Source organism: Chinchilla lanigera, unplaced genomic scaffold (assembly GCF_000276665.1).
Source record: "Chinchilla lanigera isolate Chin_1 unplaced genomic scaffold, ChiLan1.0 scaffold00042, whole genome shotgun sequence".
Taxonomy (NCBI): domain Eukaryota; kingdom Metazoa; phylum Chordata; class Mammalia; order Rodentia; family Chinchillidae; genus Chinchilla; species Chinchilla lanigera.
Window position 1 is genome coordinate 8,403,267 of NW_004955443.1, and position 10,111 is coordinate 8,413,377.

Genomic DNA, 10,111 nt, shown 5'->3' on the forward strand with positions numbered 1-10,111 from the left:
GCCCCCCCGCCGGCCCCGCCCCATCTCCGCTGGAGCGCCAGCGGCGCGCCCCACCCTCCCGGGAAACTGCGGGTCTTGGCCTGGATCCGACCGGTGTAGGAGTTCTCCCCCGAAAGCTCTTCGGTTTTACCTGTGGGAGTCTCATCGAGTTTGTCATTTCCCGTTCTGAGTTGAGCAAAACTCCCTTTGCTTACCCCGTCGGTGAGGGTGTAATAAGTTTGTAATAAGCACCAAACATCAGCAACAGAAAAACCACTTTCTAACAGGACAGTTTGGAAATGTGGCTCAAATCCCAAATACATTAGCTTTGGTCCAAGGATTGCACATCAGACTGTGGTCTAGGAAACCCGCACTTGCCCTAAGAAAACACATGTGCAAACGTGTGTGCACAGGGATGTTTATTTGTGTCAGGGATCGCTGGAAGCGCTGTGAACGTCCCACAACCAGGAACTGGTGAAATGAGCCTTAGTAACTTCAAACACTCGGGTATGTTGTAACCATTGAAAGCTACTATTTATCGACAAGGAGGGAAAGACATACACTAAGACTTTTAGTATATGGCTAAATGCACGCGAGGAAAGGAGGCTCATAAAGCGTGCATACAGCGGGATCTATTTTTGTATATATATATGTGTGTGTGTGTGTGTGTGTGTGTGTGCATATGTTTTATATAAAAGTCCGGGAAAATATGATCTAGAAAGTCATTCTGAGGGATGTGCTTAAAGTTAATTTTCTCTTTCCCCTACCCTACATTCTTTAAAAAAAAAAACCGCAGTAATTTCAAAAGTAAGGAAAAAATGGTCATAGCCTCACTCGCACTCCTTCTCTGTCGCTGCTGTGATAGTTAACTGAGTCTGCCTGAGTAACAACCGCCCGACTAAATCAGTTGGGCAAGGTTCTGGGTGTGGCTGAGGGGATTTACTGAGGGCGCCGAGGTATAAAAGGGAAGCGAAGAACGAAAGCTCGTTCTGTTTCACCGGAGAGGCTGAAGTCCACAACTTCACCTTGGACATCATCTCCTGGCTGCCGTCGCAGACCCCTCGGACTCACAGGGGACACTGAGCTGTCACCTTCACTGGCCCCTTCGGTCTACAGCGAGCAGACAGCCCTCGTGCTCTTCCACACCCGGCTCTGCGGGCGGCCCCCTGTAAGCCGACCTTGTAAATCCTTATACACTTATATATCTTGCATCAAATCTGTTTCTCTAGTGAGCACTGACTGATATAGGTACCATTTGAAACAGTGTGTGGAGCCTACTGTGGTTTTTCTAAACTTGTATAAACATATAGGTACATGCACATTTGACTGCTTTTTATAAAGATTGTAGTCAGCTTTCTTGGTCAAGACATATGAATCAAAAGCATTCTTCTAAGACTTGCTTTATATTTTGTAATACATTTGTATCACAGTTTATTCAATCATTCCTCCTCTGACTCCGGGGATCAGGTAATTTCCAGTTCCTCCCTTATATTTTCCGTATGAAAATTTAAAAATCCTTACGCTAACAAACATTTGTTATATTTATATTCATGGAAAAAGTAGGTTAATGTGGCAGTGGGTGGAAATTCCTTTAAATTGACATCAACCTTTTCTAGTTGGGCCAGAATTTACCTTGGTGTTTCCATCTCTAAAGTGGAATAGAGAGCATTACCTTGCATCCTTCCTTCTAATGCTGAAACTGTGAGTGTTCTCAAATTGTGTTCCCGCTGTAACAGGTGCATAGTTTGGAGCACTATATGAACACCCACGCCTGTGTCTTCAGCCCTTGCCTGTAGATGGCGCTACTCAGCCTTGCCAGCCTTGCTGATGGCCGCGGCCCCTGGCGCCCGCTTCTCCTTTGACCCACATCCCACCCCTCCAGTGAAGAATATCAGCCTAGCAATACTAACAATAAGGTGATTTTTTGCTCACTGCAGGATATTCTCTTTTACTCAAATATAGCTGCTTCTAAGCCTCGCAAGTTTTATTTCAGACATTTAAATTTTTTGTATATTAAATTTTAAAAGTTAATTTAGAACATTTTGGAGTACTTAAGACATATTGATATTATATATATATGACAAACACTTGTTTGTATAAAAAAGTAAAGACTACGATGATGAACTTAGATTTAGCAAATTTTAATTTTTGCCTTATTTATTTTAGAACCTCTTTTTGAAAGAGAAAAATTTTTGCAGATATGTTTGAAATCCTGTCCCTTCCATTCTCTGTCTTACCAGGAATTATTTGTTTTCTGGAATGATTGTATATTCCTCCCACCCATGTTTTTGTGTGTTTACTCTCACTATATATCCTCATCTATAAAGAGTCATTTTTCAATGAATTTACATTTTAACATTCTATACCCTTGTAAATAATTATGTTGTTAAGAATAATTTGTGCTCATACATGTAGCTCTAGAACATTAGTTTCAATGTTTCCATAGGAGTCTAATTTATAAAATGTATCCATTTCCCAGCTGATGAAATGGATATGGATATGTCTGGACAAGTTTCATAGTTCAATTTCAGGTAATGTTGCAGTGGCCATTTTTACATATACTTTCTTGCCTCCCTAGAAATGGAATAGCTTTATTAGGCATTTCCCAGTTGCCTTGTGGTGTGTTTCAATACTATATTCGATACAACTTTTAAAAGCAGGTATTTATATACCAAGTATTGCTGTAGGTGCTGGCAATACAAAGGAGTAAAGTTCTGACCCCCAAGAATATACATTCTCTGGAAAGATGGGTAGACCCTGACTTGGTAATGTAGCAGGTGCTGCAATAAAGAAGGATATAAAATCTATAGAATCTAGAGCATGATGGATGAGAGCAACGATGGCCAGGGAAGGCCTTGCCGGTTGTTATGGCTTCTATCTAGATGTCCCCCCAAAGCCTCATGCACTCATAGGTGGGGCTTTTCAGAGATGACTGGATCTAGGGTGAGTGAATATGGATGAAGGGTGTGTGATACCTGGATTAGTCCCTTAATTGGGTTGGCATAGTTCTGGGAGTGGCTGGATGGATTTACTGAAGAGGGAAGCCTCACCCTGGGTGTGGGTGGCACTCATCAATAGGCTTGTAGCCTGGATGGAATATAAAGGGAAAGATGGAAGGCAGGCTCACTAGCTCCTATCTGCTCTACCATGGGCTGTTTCTTCTCTGGCATGCCCCTCTGCCATACTGCCTTACCTTGGAGCCAGCTGACTATGGACTGAAACATCTGCAATAAAACTTTGGGGGTCAGGCATTTTGTCCCAGCAACGAGACAGTAACTAAGACACTGGTACAGTGGCGTTGCACAGTGACGTGGGAGTTAAAGCAAAGATGAATGTGTGGGGACAGTCTGAGACAGGGGGAACAGCAGGAGAGGGTGGGAGCACGGTTAGTGCACCCATGAAAAGCCAGGGAGCCAGTGTGGCTGGAGCAGCCAGAGGAGGGCCAGAGTAGAAGGAGATGAGGCCAGAGAGGTCATGAAGTCTGAGGTGGAGCTGATCAGGCAGTGTCCTGCAAACCATAATGGAGGTCTGGGTTTATCCTTTGAGTAAGAAAGGGATCCCTACAGCTGTTGGGTAGGAGTGTGTGAGGACTACGGAGGCAGGGATCCCAGTTTAGGGGGCCATTGTAGTTACTCATGTGAGACTATAATGAGTTTGAACCATTATGGGAGTGTGGAGGGCATAAGTGTTTTGCTTACAGAGATGTGTCAAGTAAAAACTCAACAAAATTTGTTCATGGATTGGATGTAGACTTTGAGCAAAAAAGGAGTCACTAATTACTTGGCCTGAGCTACTGGAATAGAAGTGTCTTTTATTGGGATGAGGAAGGGTACAAAAGGGCAGTTTTGAGATAGTGAGGATTCAGCTCTTTGGCTTTCATCAAGGAAAGCATAGTAAGTGTTTAAAGGCAGTTGGATGTGGGAGTCTAGAGTTCAGGGAGACATCCTGGCTGGAGGCAGTAACTGGGGAATCATCAACAAATGGATATTTCGATACCAGGGACTCAGGCGAGGGTACATGGAGTTAAAGAAGAGGTCTAAGACAGAGTCTTGGGTGTTTTGTGTCAGAGAAATAAGGAGGACCTAGAAGAAGACTAGGAAAGATGGCCAATGAGATAGCAGGATATTTGAGGGAGGGGAGGAAGAGGATGGGGTTCAAGAAGCCAAGTAAGAAAAATTTTTAAGATCTTTCAACTGTGTGAACTCTTGCTGATAATTCAAATGAGATGAAAGCTGGAAACTGGCCATTGGGATCAACAATCTGGTGATCACTGGTGACCTTGAAATGAGCCATTTCTCTTGAGTGGTGGGAAGAAAACCTGATTGAATGGATTTAAAAGGATGGGAAGAGAATAACTAGAGATAGTCAAACATTTATTTCAAGGAGTTGGGGTATAAGGAGGAACAAAAAGGGACTGGTAGGTTTAAAGGGAGGATTTAAAAAAGATGAGAAAAGTTGCAGCATTATATGTTGATCAGAAATATTGCATTTGAAAAGAAAAACGTTGGTGCAGTAGTGAGAAAATAATTGCAAGACTGATTTCCTTGCGCAGACAAGTTGGAAAGAAATCCAGTGCTCAGCAGGGAAGGACTGGCTCTTGACATAAAGAATTCATTCAAAAGGACAGGCGAAAATGCAGGCAGCCCAGGTACAGGCAGGCTGAGAGAGTTTTGGGGAAGGGTGCAGAAATGCTCTTCTGGTGACATCTATTTTCCTTTGAAAAATGAAACATCACAAGCCAGTAATGAGGGAGGGAAGGGGATGTTGAATATTTGGAGGGGTGGGTATGGGATAGGCCAGGAGGAGAGGGAAGGCTGGCAGGACTGCTGCTCCTTCTTGAATCTTGGACTCAGTCATGCATGCCAGGTGAGACCAGCAGCATAGATGTGAATATTTTCTCCAACTGTATTTTGCCACCTGGGCTCACTGTAGTCTGGTGGAGAGTTAGACTTCACCTGGATTGAGGCAGCTGGAGAAGCAAGGTGGCTGAGGGTGAATGCAGAGGAATGATTAATTGGATGGATCATGAGGTTTCAGATGAGTGCAACGAGGACAGGGAATTGTTGGCATCAGAGGAAAAGACTGGAGGTAGGGCTGGATACAGGACAGTGGATATAAATAAGATCACTGACTTTGTGCAGCCATTGGTAATGACAGTATCTAGGCTACAATCAGGGGTGGCAGGGCTGAAGTATGGTGAGCACAAGACCATTAGAAGTGAACATATCCAAGAAATGAGAAGCTAAGGGAATGGAAGAGTCTCTAGGTAGCCACTGAAATCACTGGAATTATGAAAGGAGTGGGGTTGGACTTTCTGAACAGTGCTACTCAGTGAAGTGATGGTTCTCAGTAGATCTGCAAGCAGACAGGGTAGGTTTCAAGAATTGGAGGGCTGGTCAGTGACCTGGAAGCAGCAGTGAGCCTCAAGGATACCTACACCAATTCCAGGTCCTAAAGAATTGAGGGGTGCAGTCAAGAAAATAGGCACCGCTAGAGGGCACCATGCTCAGGGTAGCATCCCGGTCCCAGGGCCATGGTCTTTCTGAAATTGCAATACAAACACATCACAAATTTGTAAGATGGTATTGATGCCTGGCTTCCCTTGGACCATTGAAATCAGAATCTCAGGCCATGAATGAGAGCTACCGACCAACATTCAATATCATTAGGTGTTTTAATTCCTGTCCGTCTTAGGGATGTATAGTAGCATCTTCTGGTTGTCCTAATTTGTGTTTTCCCATATTCTAGTGAGAGTGTGTACTTTTTCATAGGTTTGTACTATTTTTATTTCTTTCCCTTTTACCCATCTGTTTAGGTCCTTGGCTTGTCTCCCTCTCTTGGGTTTATTAATCATTTCATATTGATTTGTTGGAACAGGTCATATACTTCGGATGTTGTGCCTTTTGTGGTTACATATACTATGAATATCTTCTTCTAATCTGCGGTTTGTCTTTATTTTTCTTATTCAGCAGTAAATTTTAATTTTAATATAAATAGTTAATATCTCAGTTATCAATCTTATTTCTGTGGTTTGTGCATCTTATGATCTTTATCACTGAAACATAACTCATTTCAAAACTGAGGTAGACATTAATATCTATTAATTTTCTGGGGGGAATGATTCAGTTTTTAGAAAAGTAAAAATTCATCAAAATAATGTTTGCCTCTGCCAGCCTTAGGATAGTATGCTAGCTAGCCTTAGACTATTTTACTTGTCTCATCATGATATTAAAAAATTAAATTATTACATGTACATAGTAAAAAAAAGTGTCTACCAGGACATAGGGCATAAAATGATGAATAAAAATCGCAGTTCCTCAGCTGGAAGGTAACAGTTCCTTAAGATTCATTTGAAAAATGGATGTACGCATACATATAGAGCCTGTATTAATTTCCTCTGACTAGTGTAACAAATTACCACAAGCTGTGTGGCTTAAAACACCAGTGATTCATTATCTTACAGTTTGGAGGCCGGAAGTCAGAAGTCAAGGTGTCAGGAGGGAGTTGCTCTCCCTGGCTTGTAGGGGCTCTGGGCATTTCTCAGCCTCTGGCTGCAAAACACCACTTCTGCTTCTGTTTCAGTGGCTGCTTCTCTCGGTTCCCGCCTTGGTGTTGTCCTAGAACGCAGCATGATGGGGGCTGGGGATTTAGCCCAGCGGCACAGCACCTGCCTGGCAAGAGCAAGGTCATGAGTTCAATTCCCAGTACCGGAAGAAAAACAAACAAACAAAAAGAACCCAGCATGGTGAAACGCTAAGCACCGAGGCCAGACTGCCTGGGTCAAACCCCAGCGCGCTGCTGAGCACGGCGCAAGCGCACCATTAGTTAACTGCTGCCAGGGGCAGTGCTAGGGAAGGGAAAGTGAAAGTACTTCTCAGCGGGAACCTTTGTGAGAGTTACTGCTTGTGAAGTGCTCAGAACAATGCCTGGCAAAAGGGTAAACCTTGTAAATGCATGGCCGACCAGACCCGTGCGAGTGATATCCTATTTTCCACATTTTTTTTTTTTTTGCGTCTTGCTTTTCCTCTCTTAATAGTAAATGCTGCTCCTTCCCATGTCTGCGTATGAGAACATATGTCTTGCACCAAGTCCTAGCCTCCCTACTATCATGACTTCTCTTCTCTATCAGCCATTATTCTGGCCCCTTTATAGTCATTCTCCCTAAAAATCACAACCACTAGTCCCATTTTGTGGATGAATAAGTGAAGTCTCAGTGAGGTAAGCGGCTTGTCCAGAACCACATAGTAACTGGCCCAGGGCGGACTTGAGCACGTGCTGTTCATTTGTCCCCCTGCTGGGTGGCCTTCCATATCACCTGATCTTTGTGGATTTTGTCTTTCCTTTAAAGACATTTCTCAGAGTTATGACGGCCTCAACAAGAATCACATCTTTGTCCCCAAAGGCCAGAAGTTTTATGCAGTACCCTGTTGCGACACGCGATGTGATCACGTCGGAGGTGTTGTGCGTTTCCTGATGTGCACTTTTTAAAAAGACTTTCCTCCAGCGTTGCCTGGGAGTTCCTCAAAGCTAGGACACGCCCCTCTCTGTGCTGTCGTTTCTCAGATCTGATTTCCCGGAGGCTTGCTCGATGCTTCCTTGTGTAACCGTCACTCCTTGCTGAAGCCCGTGGGCCTGAGAAGACTTCCCGTTATATCTGATGAGTAAAGACGAAACAATGAGACTTGTGCTTTCCCTTCCTCCTGAAAGCAGAAGTGCCTTTGATCACATGTCTAACTTTGTCGTTGGCCAAACTGTATGGTCTTTTTTGGTAAAGATAATAGCAGTCGGTAAATTAATTACAGAATAATCATTTAGTCCCCCTGTTCAGTTCTTTCCAAAACCCAGACAAACAAGAGGGGAGCAGGGGACCCTGGCTGCCTGAAGTATCCGGTCAAGCACTCACCTTTTTTTTTTTTTAATCCTTATTGAAATTGTTCTGCAATTATTCTAAATGGCTTTAGAAAAATGTATTTTTAAGCTAGTCCTGCAGGGTCTCACTGTTATTTGCTATTCCAGAATTAAAAATTAAAACGTCTAAGAATTCCCAAAGTGGGTCAGGACGCAGGGAATCAGGATGAAATTCCTCTTAGGTGTGGCTAAATAGACATCAACTGATAAACTTTCCCTGAAAGTTGATTTTTTAAGAAAACAAATTGTTGACTTAAAATTATTTTGTCTTAAATTATCCAGTGAAAATACTGCTCAAAAAATTGCTTCTACTGGTAATTGTAATTATTCTGAAAAGTTTAAATATAGGAACACAAGAGAACAGGCCAGGTGCCATAACATTCCATTCCAATGACCATTTAATATTCACCCTGCAAACTTAAGAGATAAAATTTATCTTAGAAAAATATTTTTCTTCGCACTGCACTTTTCATAAATTGCCTGCTTATAGGAATTTAAACCTGCCCATGTCCTTGGGGAAATTCACATGTAGGAGTGATTTCAGTAAAGGCCAATAGGTGGTACCAAACCGCTTCTAAGGCATTGCTTTCCTAAATTTCAGGACCTGTGCTTTCAAGCAGGCACTTTTCCGTGTGTCTAGAAGTTATTTTTTCTTCTTCTGAGGAATAGAGGTTGGTGAGTAAGGGCTTTTATGGTTGTGTCAAATTATGGCGTGAGTGCTTCAGATAAGCAAGAGAATGCTAGGGATTATGTAGGAAATGGATAAGGGTTCTTTAACATTTTTGCGAAATGATTTTGTGTTGTTTAAAAAATATAAATGTCCTTTGAATTCCACAAGCACAGGCAGTATGTCTTTATGGAAGATATAAATCTAGTACTTGCAGTAATGGTTAAGGGAGAAAGCAATTTCATTTATTTCTTGTGCTTTGATCTCTACTTTCTCTTTTCATCTCTCGAGTTCTTTATTTAATGTAACGTTTATGGTAGTTTTTCTCACTGATGTCACTCCTATCACATGTTATGTGTTTGTATAGTAGACACGTGCGTGTTTATTCCCCTGCCACAAGGTGCTGTTGTTACGTAGTGGTCTGTCTCTGTTTCTGATCGTGCTCCTCCTTTCAAAAAGCTTATGAGTTTGTGTTCCTCCTGCTCATATTCATACCTTGAGTACCTACCATCTAGCATGACCTTCTCCCAAAGTAGACTCCGAAGAAACATTTATTAAGTGGAGGAGTTCAAGCTCTTCCTAAGTTAATTCAGCACAGTTCTGGCACTTTCTTCCTCCAGGTCTTAAGTTTGGCCAACAAAACCCTTTTTCTCTTATGTGTTGAGTTGGTTAGGAAGTGTTTTCCTTGTTTACCTCACTTAACTTACTTCCTGCTCTTTCCTTTCTTATAGTGTGAATTTTTATAGGTTCCCTCCATGATTGCTTTTTTCTGAAATAAGTTTATGTCAATTGTCCTTTTTTTTCTTTCTCTTTTCTCTTGGTGCATCTAACACATTTTATATTATCTTTTTATGTCCTCTAAAAAATGAGGAACTCTTGAATTTTCCACTTTCATTTTCCCTTTTACTCTTTTTTCTTTTTTAAATACTAAAGTTCTGACATGTTTGTTAAACGTACCCTTAGGATCTCCTTGAAGGTATGATCCTCCCAAGAGGAGTGTTTGCATTTTTGTGGTGGGGTATTATCAACTTTTCCATCTGGTGGCTCAGTTTCAGTTCCTGGGTACAGACACCAGCGTGTGGGGCAACCTGTCATGTGAAACCTCATCCATGAATCAGTTATGCACCGTAGTGTGGAAGATTTCCTCTCTCATTATATATGTATTAATAGTCCAAATAATACAAATGTGTTTCTTTAAATATAAAGACAATATTATGATTATTAATTTTTTTGGTTTTTTTTGAGGCAGGGTCTCCTTATGTATTCCAGGGTGGCCTTGAACTCCCTATGTAGCCGAGGCTGGCCTCAAACTTTTGGTGATTCTCCTGCCTGCCTCAGCCTCTTGAGTGCTGGGATTACAGGGGTGCACTACCAATTCTTATATTGTTTTAAAATAACGTTTTGAAATGCCCATTCACTGAGGAATGGATAAAAAAGATGTGGTATTTTTATACAATGGAGTATTACTCAGCTATGAAAAAGGTAAACTCAAGGTTTTTGTAGGTAAATGGATGCAACTAGAAACTATACTCATAAGAGAAATAAATTGGACCCACA

General features: G+C 41.9%; 1 protein-coding gene across 6 annotated transcripts in view; it reads left to right on the forward strand.

The window, feature by feature from the left end:
* The window catches only part of Tlr6 (toll-like receptor 6), a 25,715-nt gene that overhangs the window by 1,806 nt on the left and 13,798 nt on the right, over positions 1-10,111 (forward strand). The window contains exons 1-2 of one of the 6 annotated variants that reach the window (XM_013518057.1): positions 955-1,147; positions 1,716-1,895. The exons of 1 other annotated variant lie outside the window; for it this stretch is intronic. The gene's annotated coding sequence lies outside the window, so the exon portion shown is untranslated. Of the gene's footprint in view, positions 1-954; positions 1,148-1,715; positions 1,896-8,481; positions 8,563-10,111 lie in introns of those variants that run through there. 4 more of the 6 variants (XM_005391993.2, XM_005391995.2, XM_013518056.1 and 1 more) reach the window with 4 other exon arrangements.